Source organism: Berghia stephanieae, unplaced genomic scaffold (genome assembly GCF_034508935.2).
Source record: "Berghia stephanieae isolate SIO BIC M18660-M18661 unplaced genomic scaffold, UCSD_Bste_1.3 scaffold184, whole genome shotgun sequence".
Lineage (NCBI taxonomy): Eukaryota > Metazoa > Mollusca > Gastropoda > Nudibranchia > Aeolidiidae > Berghia > Berghia stephanieae.
The window spans coordinates 15,001-25,225 of NW_027622890.1; the positions used below are offsets into that span (position 1 = coordinate 15,001).

At 37.9% G+C, this 10,225-nt stretch overlaps 1 long non-coding RNA gene across 1 annotated transcript; it reads left to right on the plus strand.

Annotated features, from left to right (window-relative positions):
- The first annotated feature begins 7,220 nt into the window (after window positions 1-7,220).
- LOC144961233 (uncharacterized) lies at window positions 7,221-9,368 on the plus strand. Its single transcript, XR_013643102.1, has 3 exons — window positions 7,221-7,329; window positions 8,334-8,505; window positions 8,832-9,368. It is a non-coding gene; the product is annotated as an uncharacterized LOC144961233 (long non-coding RNA).
- The last annotated feature ends 857 nt before the right edge of the window (window positions 9,369-10,225 follow it).

Below are 10,225 nucleotides of genomic sequence, written 5' to 3' on the forward strand. Positions count from 1 at the left end.
ACTACTACAAACACCACCACCACATCATCATCACGACCACTACTACTACAACCACCACCATCACCATATCATTACCATTACCACTACTACCACAACCACCACCACATCATCATCACTACCACTACTACTACAACTACAATCATCACCACCAGGGAGGGAGGGAGGGCTATGAAGAGATAGATACATATATTTTCATAGATTGCTAGATAGATAGGTAGATCGGTGGATTTGATTGGTAGGTAGATGGATGACACGATGAAAAGGTGGAAGATGAAGAGAAAGAAAGATAGATAGACGGATAGATAGATAGACGGAAAGATAGATAGATAGATAGATAGATAGACAGACAGACAGACAGACAGACAGACAGATAGATAGATAGATAGATAGATAGATAGATAGATAGATAGATAGATAGATAAGATAGATAAGATAGATAAATAAATAGATAGATAGATAGATAGATAGATAGATAGATAGATAGATAGATAGATAGATAGATAGATAGATAGATAGATATAGACACACAAATTGATAGATGGATAGATAAATACAACCAAAGATTACATATTCCACTGTAATACACTTGTCCCGATAGTTGTCCGGCCTCGTAGACCGGCCCCGTAGAACGGAAAATTCCGTGGGCGACTCGTCCCTCTCTATAGATGTCGCTGGTCTGGTAACGTTCTCAATGAGTACGCTCTCGAGACGGGTCCACACTTTACTTTGAGTAACTAGCGCCCAGTCGTTACGTGTATCCCAGCCTCGGGGATGACGTGGTCGCTAATGTATACAGTGAACAACATTGGCGTCAGAACAGATCCCGGATAGAGCCAATTCTTCGGTTTCCTGTGACAATTTTTTATAGAAAAAAATCTGAAAATTGAGGAGTAAACATAATTTCTACCCCCCTCTTCCCAACTATCAATAATTATCTTATGTCAAGCTTTTAATTTCAATCATTGATTATGTTGGAAATATTCATGTAATTCTAGAGAACATTTTTTCTGCTATTATACGCAGGCGAAAGTTAGGCCGAAGACTCGTGAAGAATGCGTTGCGAAGTGTCTCCAGGTAAGTATTTAGGCTACGCTTATTTGTACTACCACTGCAAATAACGCCAGAGCTTATTTGTACTCTTACTAAAAATAGAATTTGCGTAATTACTAAAAATATAACATTTTATACGGATAGAACTGCAATATACAGAAAACAGTTTGGGGGAAAAAATGTATTACAGTTACCAGCTTGGCGTTTCTAATCCATTTTAAGTTCATTGGACCTAAAAATTGGATTTGACATTTTATTGAATATCACTCAATTTTTGTTTTTTGTTTTGTTTGACTAATTATTATAGTAAACAAAAAATAAACAAAGAAAAAAAAATTAAGAGGGGGGGGGGGTGATCTGTAGTCAATTTTAGTTATAAAAAATGGTTCGGTAAAAAAATTGAGCTTTTATATAGCTTAATATCCACTATACGTGCTCAAAGCGCTTTACAACAGGTCCCTGTCCAACAGCAACATTAACATTTAGGACAAGACAGGACGCCTGTAAGGCGGTATTATCTTTCTTTCTTTTTTTTTTTTTTTTTTTTGGACACAGACAACGCTCATTTTACACCTGAGTACGATGAGAGAATGCGAGTAAAGAGCCTTTTCAAAGGACTCAACTATGTGCCGAGTGAGGCTCAAACCCAGGATCTTCCGATTCGAAAGCGAGTGTAATACCCATAGGATTAAACGAATGAGAATACGTACGAAGCCTAAAAAGTGTCCACCAATGAAAGCATTCAGCGCCATTTTGTTGTTGGCTGAGAATGTAGTAATTACCATTCATTCGGTATCTATGTCAACATAACGACACAAGAAAAACAACAAACAATATCAAAATCCACAATAAAATGTTTCAGAACTGTTGCGTATATTTATGGCACAACGAAGCTGTCAAAAAATGAAGTTAGAGAATGTGTGTAATCATGTATTATAATAACCTGTAATGTGTTTTCCAACCACCACATCATCTACTACTACAACCACCACCACAATATCATCACTAACACTACTACTACAACCACCAGCCCCACATCATTATCACTACCACTACTACTACACCACCACCAGCACATCATCATCACTACCACTACTACAATCGCCACAACCACATCGTCATCACTACCACTACTACTGCAACCACCACCACCACCATATCATCATCATTACCACTACTACCACAACCACCACCACCACTACTACTACAACCACCACCACATCACTACCTCAACTACTACAACCACCACCACAATAGCATCACTACCACTACTACTACAACCACCACAACCACATCGTCATCACGACCACTACTACTACAACCACCACCATATCATTACCATTACCACTACTACTACAACCACCACTACCACCATATCATTACCATTACCACTACTACTACAACCACCACAACCACATCGTCATCAATACCCTACTACTGCAACCACCACTACCACCATATCATCTCCATTACAACTACTACTACAACCACCACAACCACATTATCATCACTACCACTACTATTACAACCACTACCACATCATCATCACTATCACTACTACTACAACTACAACCACCACCACATTATCATCACTACCACTACTACTACTGCAACCACCACCACCATATCATCATCATTGAAATATTATTTTTTAAAATGAGCTTTATATAGTGCAATATCTACTAAATAAGCTCAAAGCGCTTTACAAGGGGTCCCTGGTCAACATTTAACATGTAGGACGGGACATGACGCCTGTTAGGCGATATTACAATTTTTCGGACAAAGACAACTCTGTTAACGGCCAGGTACTCCTTTTACACCTGAGTACGGTGAGATAATGTGAGTAAAGAGCCTTTTCCAAGGACTCAACTATGCGCCGAGCGCGAGGCTCGAACCCAGGACCTTCCGATCCGGAAGCGAGTGTCATACTACTAGACCACATTGCCGCATCATTACCACTACTACTACAAACACCACCACCACATCATCATCACGACCACTACTACTACAACCACCACCATCACCATATCATTACCATTACCACTACTACCACAACCACCACCACATCATCATCACTACCACTACTACTACAACTACAATCATCACCACCAGGGAGGGAGGGAGGGCTATGAAGAGATAGATACATATATTTTCATAGATTGCTAGATAGATAGGTAGATCGGTGGATTTGATTGGTAGGTAGATGGATGACACGATGAAAAGGTGGAAGATGAAGAGAAAGAAAGATAGATAGACGGATAGATAGATAGACGGAAAGATAGATAGATAGATAGATAGATAGACAGACAGACAGACAGACAGACAGACAGACAGATAGATAGATAGATAGATAGATAGATAGATAGATAGATAGATAGATAAGATAGATAAGATAGATAAATAAATAGATAGATAGATAGATAGATAGATAGATAGATAGATAGATAGATAGATAGATAGATAGATAGATAGATATAGACACACAAATTGATAGATGGATAGATAAATACAACCAAAGATTACATATTCCACTGTAATACACTTGTCCCGATAGTTGTCCGGCCTCGTAGACCGGCCCCGTAGAACGGAAAATTCCGTGGGCGACTCGTCCCTCTCTATAGATGTCGCTGGTCTGGTAACGTTCTCAATGAGTACGCTCTCGAGACGGGTCCACACTTTACTTTGAGTAACTAGCGCCCAGTCGTTACGTGTATCCCAGCCTCGGGGATGACGTGGTCGCTAATGTATACAGTGAACAACATTGGCGTCAGAACAGATCCCGGATAGAGCCAATTCTTCGGTTTCCTGTGACAATTTTTTATAGAAAAAAATCTGAAAATTGAGGAGTAAACATAATTTCTACCCCCCTCTTCCCAACTATCAATAATTATCTTATGTCAAGCTTTTAATTTCAATCATTGATTATGTTGGAAATATTCATGTAATTCTAGAGAACATTTTTTCTGCTATTATACGCAGGCGAAAGTTAGGCCGAAGACTCGTGAAGAATGCGTTGCGAAGTGTCTCCAGGTAAGTATTTAGGCTACGCTTATTTGTACTACCACTGCAAATAACGCCAAAGCTTATTTGTACTCTTACTAAAATAGAATTTGCGTAATTACTAAAAATATAACATTTTATACGGATAGAACTGCAATATACAGAAAACAGTTTGGGGGAAAAAATGTATTACAGTTACCAGCTTGGCGTTTCTAATCCATTTTAAGTTCATTGGACCTAAAAATTGGATTTGACATTTTATTGAATATCACTCAATTTTTGTTTTTTGTTTTGTTTGACTAATTATTATAGTAAACAAAAAATAAACAAAGAAAAAAAAATTAGAGGGGGGGGGGGGGTGATCTGTAGTCAATTTTAGTTATAAAAAATGGTTCGGTAAAAAAATTGAGCTTTTATATAGCTTAATATCCACTATACGTGCTCAAAGCGCTTTACAACAGGTCCCTGTCCAACAGCAACATTAACATTTAGGACAAGACAGGACGCCTGTAAGGCGGTATTATCTTTCTTTCTTTTTTTTTTTTTTTTTTTGGACACAGACAACGCTCATTTTACACCTGAGTACGATGAGAGAATGCGAGTAAAGAGCCTTTTCAAAGGACTCAACTATGTGCCGAGTGAGGCTCAAACCCAGGATCTTCCGATTCGAAAGCGAGTGTAATACCCATAGGATTAAACGAATGAGAATACGTACGAAGCCTAAAAAGTGTCCACCAATGAAAGCATTCAGCGCCATTTTGTTGTTGGCTGAGAATGTAGTAATTACCATTCATTCGGTATCTATGTCAACATAACGACACAAGAAAAACAACAAACAATATCAAAATCCACAATAAAATGTTTCAGAACTGTTGCGTATATTTATGGCACAACGAAGCTGTCAAAAAATGAAGTTAGAGAATGTGTGTAATCATGTATTATAATAACCTGTAATGTGTTTTCCAACCACCACATCATCTACTACTACAACCACCACCACAATATCATCACTAACACTACTACTACAACCACCAGCCCCACATCATTATCACTACCACTACTACTACACACCACCAGCACATCATCATCACTACCACTACTACAATCGCCACAACCACATCGTCATCACTACCACTACTACTGCAACCACCACCACCACCATATCATCATCATTACCACTACTACCACAACCACCACCACCACTACTACTACAACCACCACCACATCACTACCTCAACTACTACAACCACCACCACAATAGCATCACTACCACTACTACTACAACCACCACAACCACATCGTCATCACGACCACTACTACTACAACCACCACCATATCATTACCATTACCACTACTACTACAACCACCACTACCACCATATCATTACCATTACCACTACTACTACAACCACCACAACCACATCGTCATCAATACCACTACTACGCAACCACCACTACCACCATATCATCTCCATTACAACTACTACTACAACCACCACAACCACATTATCATCACTACCACTACTATTACAACCACTACCACATCATCATCACTATCACTACTACTACAACTACAACCACCACCACATTATCATCACTACCACTACTACTACTGCAACCACCACCACCATATCATCATCATTGAAATATTATTTTTTAAAATGAGCTTTATATAGTGCAATATCTACTAAATAAGCTCAAAGCGCTTTACAAGGGGTCCCTGGTCAACATTTAACATGTAGGACGGGACATGACGCCTGTTAGGCGATATTACAATTTTTCGGACAAAGACAACTCTGTTAACGGCCAGGTACTCCTTTTACACCTGAGTACGGTGAGATAATGTGAGTAAAGAGCCTTTTCCAAGGACTCAACTATGCGCCGAGCGCGAGGCTCGAACCCAGGACCTTCCGATCCGGAAGCGAGTGTCATACTACTAGACCACATTGCCGCATCATTACCACTACTACTACAAACACCACCACCACATCATCATCACGACCACTACTACTACAACCACCACCATCACCATATCATTACCATTACCACTACTACCACAACCACCACCACATCATCATCACTACCACTACTACTACAACTACAATCATCACCACCACCACATCATCATCACTATTTCTACTACAACTACAACCACCACCAACACCACATCACCTCACTAACACTCAGTACTACAATCACTACCATTAGGTTTTGGAGCTTAACTTCATTTGAAATAAGGAAACTTCGGAATTGTATTTGGCATTGTGTTTATATATCATAATATAATTCTAATCAGTTATCTATATAGAACTAGATACTATACAATATGTATGCCAAATACCACCCCAATTCCCCTTTCTTGTGTGCGGGAATTCCTCTTTCGGCATTGAAATTGAGTGTGAGAGAGTCATCACTACACACATAAACAACAGAAACAATTTAAAAACAAGACTATGACACGAAACCACTCACACACGAGGCTATACTATTTATCCTTTTCTCTATATAGAATAGGACAAGACAAACAATAGCTTGACTCTCGCTACACTTCGCATTGATGTTTGTCGTCTCACGAGTTCAACTCTCGGTCGACCTGTCAATATTCCTTTTTGCCTCGGACGTAATCATTAATAGAATGTTGTGTGGTTTTGACTGTGAAGAAAACCTTAAGAAGTCACATTTATATCATTTTAGAGAGATCGTTTTGAATAATTTTGAGTTAAACGAGCGAGCAGCAACTTGTTTTCATGAACGGCCGATCAGCGTTTGTTTACTATAGTAACGCGATTCCCAGCCAACATCAAAATGGCGGATATTTTTCTCATCGAGGCCGCTGGTTGGTTAGCCAATAAGAGCACACAAGACCACATAGTTTTTTTTTTTTTTAAATGTTTCGGCCAAATTGGACTAGTCCACTTTTTAGGTTGTTTCATTATTCTAGAATCCAAAAATATGAATATTGCAAGTTTTCAATGAAAACGTGTTTTTGATGCAGTTTTATAAAGGAAGTATCCACGTTTTATTTTCTAAAGGTCTATATTGTCAAATGTTTGGGTCTTGACAACAGCTATTCCTATCATGGCGAATATCGATGTAAAGCTTAGCTATTTCTCTTTTTCAATCTGGCAACATCGACATCCTGACTATAAATATGAATTATCTGGGAAGTAAAAAAGTGAACACTTCATCTCATCACATTATTACTATTATTACAAGTTGATTTTGACGGACTTTGGTAATTCTTCACTCTATTCAAGTCACAGAATACTCAGTTTTCAAGGTAAGCATACGAAATGCACATTTTAATTCATTTCTTATTTTTATAACTAAACATGCTTTGGGGTTGTGTGTTTGTTTGTTGATTGTGCATCAGCTGACACATTTGTCGCTACCGCGAATTACTTAGGATTACTTTATTTTGTGAAAAATAATAATAACAGGGCTAAAAAAAAATTAAAATACTAATCCCCCCCCCAAAAAAAAAATAAAAAATTAAATCAGCCTTCCATGTCCGGCGATTAAAACCAGCAGGTGTTTCAATGTTCGATCCCCAGTCAAAATCAAAAGGTTGCTGCTAATTTTATCAAGATCAAGAGGTTTCGAGTGACTCACGATTTCGAGTGACTCACGACATTCCAGGTCCACACTTTTTCAAAACTTTATTTTTTTTTTTTTTGGGGGGGGGGGGGGGGGGGGCTGTTTTTTTTTAAATATCGGATAATTGGTTTTTGTATGTTATGTTCATGGAGAGAGAGAGAGAGAGAGAGAGAGAGAGAGAGAGAGAGAGAGAGAGAGAGAGAGAGAGAGAGAGAGAGAGAGAGAGAGAGAGAGAGTAATAATCTATAATGATAATGATAAGATATCTATAGTGGAAGTATTATTAGTAGTTTTGAAATGCCTATGATGATGGTAATGACAATGTGAGATAATTATATTAGTGTTGTTATTTTTATTATATTTTAAAAATTACGTACGGCTATGTCGTAGTCGTAGTGATATGACACTCGCTTTTGGACCGGAATGTCCTGGGTTCGAGCCTCGCTCGGCGCAAAGTTGAGCCCTTGGAAAAGGCACTTTGCTCACTTTCTCTCACCGTACTCAGTTGTAAAATGTGTACTTGGCCGTTAACTGCGTTGTCTCTGTCCAAAGAAATTGTAATATCGCCTAACAGACGTTATGTCCCGTTCAACATGCGAAGTGTTGTTGTTATAAACTTTAGCATTGGCATGTATGTTCCTATTTCGCTGTAGTGAATTTAATTTAATTTTTTGTTTTCATTTACAGCTAACATGAAAGAATTCTGTTGACGTTACTGGTGTCCTGACAATCCATAAATATGCTGGCTCAAGGGCTATTCTGGCAAGGTGTGTTGAGGCAAACCTGTGGCAAAACTCATCAATCAGCAAACCATCATCTGGGCCAGCAGATCAGTGTCTGCATGCACTTTTTGACAATGGTTAGTAATGTTTTCAAATCTCCATAGCGCCTTTACATTTTGTATTGGTGATCAGTAAAATAAATGCTCATTTTTCTAAATGAAAATGGCAAAGCATCATTTGAATTGAATTACTACTGAATTTATTAACAACGACAGAATATAGTTTGTTGCCAAGAGTTTTGTTCTGTGGATGTAAAACCAATGAAATTTCAAGTGTGTTGGTGTGAATAATGATCATTTTAAAAAAATTGCAATGTCTTTGACAAATGCATTTTATGACAATAATGCCATTTCCAAAAATTGCTAATGAAATGTCTCTTTTTTATTTCAATTTTTCCATCCAGAGCAGGATCAACCCTCTTTGTGGAACTACAAAAAAAGTGGTGGCAAACAAGTAGTGTTGACTTTTTCTGTATTGAGGCGAAAGAGATTTTTATTCCAAGGGTTTGGGAAAGCAAAGTGCTTTTTATTCAGAGCTAGTGCACTATTTAACTGTTTTATTGTCTAAAATAGAATTGATTTTGCAGTTCAACTTGACTAGATATCTAATTTTATACGACTTGTCTCTCAAGTAGAATAAAAAAATGAAAAATGAGGATAGCGTGCCATATCATATTTTGAAAAATCATTTAATATATCTATAAATCATCTGTATAACCTATTGTATACAGTAAATAATTAGGTTTTGTGATTATAATGATGAATTCATAAGGTATGACATTATATTTGACCACAAAATTATTTTATCTCTGGGCGTAAAAAAATCAATTTTACACATTTTTTTTTCTAAGGGGTATGGGTGAGCGAATCGTTTATAATTTTTTTCAGAATTTGATCAATTTATAAAATATTACTGTTTTCTTGTTCCATATTGGTTATACTTGATGAATGTTGGCCTTTGTCTTTATTATCAAATTAAAGACAAATTTTTCATTTTCTCAAAATTTCATTGTGCGTCGTTCTCTGATTTTCTAACATTCACATCTGGATTGTTTCCCATCAGATTTTCTTCAAATTTGGTCAGAATTTTTCTTATGATGTGTTTTGCATCATGATGGTTGGGTTTTGGGCTAAACAAAAATTTAGCAGGAATTTTTAAATCAATTTTTTTTCCTGTCATGTCACACCAAATTTTCACTAAGAAATCGAAAAAAAAATTCTGAAAAATTTATTTACAAGACTATTGCTAAACCTATCCATCTTGTTGTAAAGAGATCTGTTCGTTGTTTTTTTCTGCATCACTGTAAGAATTTTTGGGGTCTAATTTTAGCTTATATTGTCCCCCCTGGTGGTAGGGATTTGGTGGCTAATAGTATTAGCGCTGGTGTTAGGGACTCAGTCAGTAACAGCCATGTGGTAGGGACTCAGCGAGTAAAAGTGCTGGTGGTAGGGATTCAACGAGTAAAAGCGCTGGAGGTAGGGACTCAGTGAGTAATAGCGCTGGTCGTAGGGACTCGAGTAAAAGCTCTGTGACTCGCTGAGTAATAGCGCTGGTGGTAGGGACTCGGTGAGTAATAACGCTGGTCATACGTGCTCAGTGTGTAAAAGCTCTATGACTCGGTAATAGCGCTGGTGGTAGGGACTCGGTGAGTAAAGCGCTGGTTGTAGGGGCTCAGTGAGTAATAGCGCTGGTCGTAGGGACTCAGTGAGTAAAAGCTCTATGACTCGGTAATAGCACTGGTGGTAGGGACTCAGTGAGTAATAGTAATAACGCTGGTCGTATGTGCTCAGTGAGTAA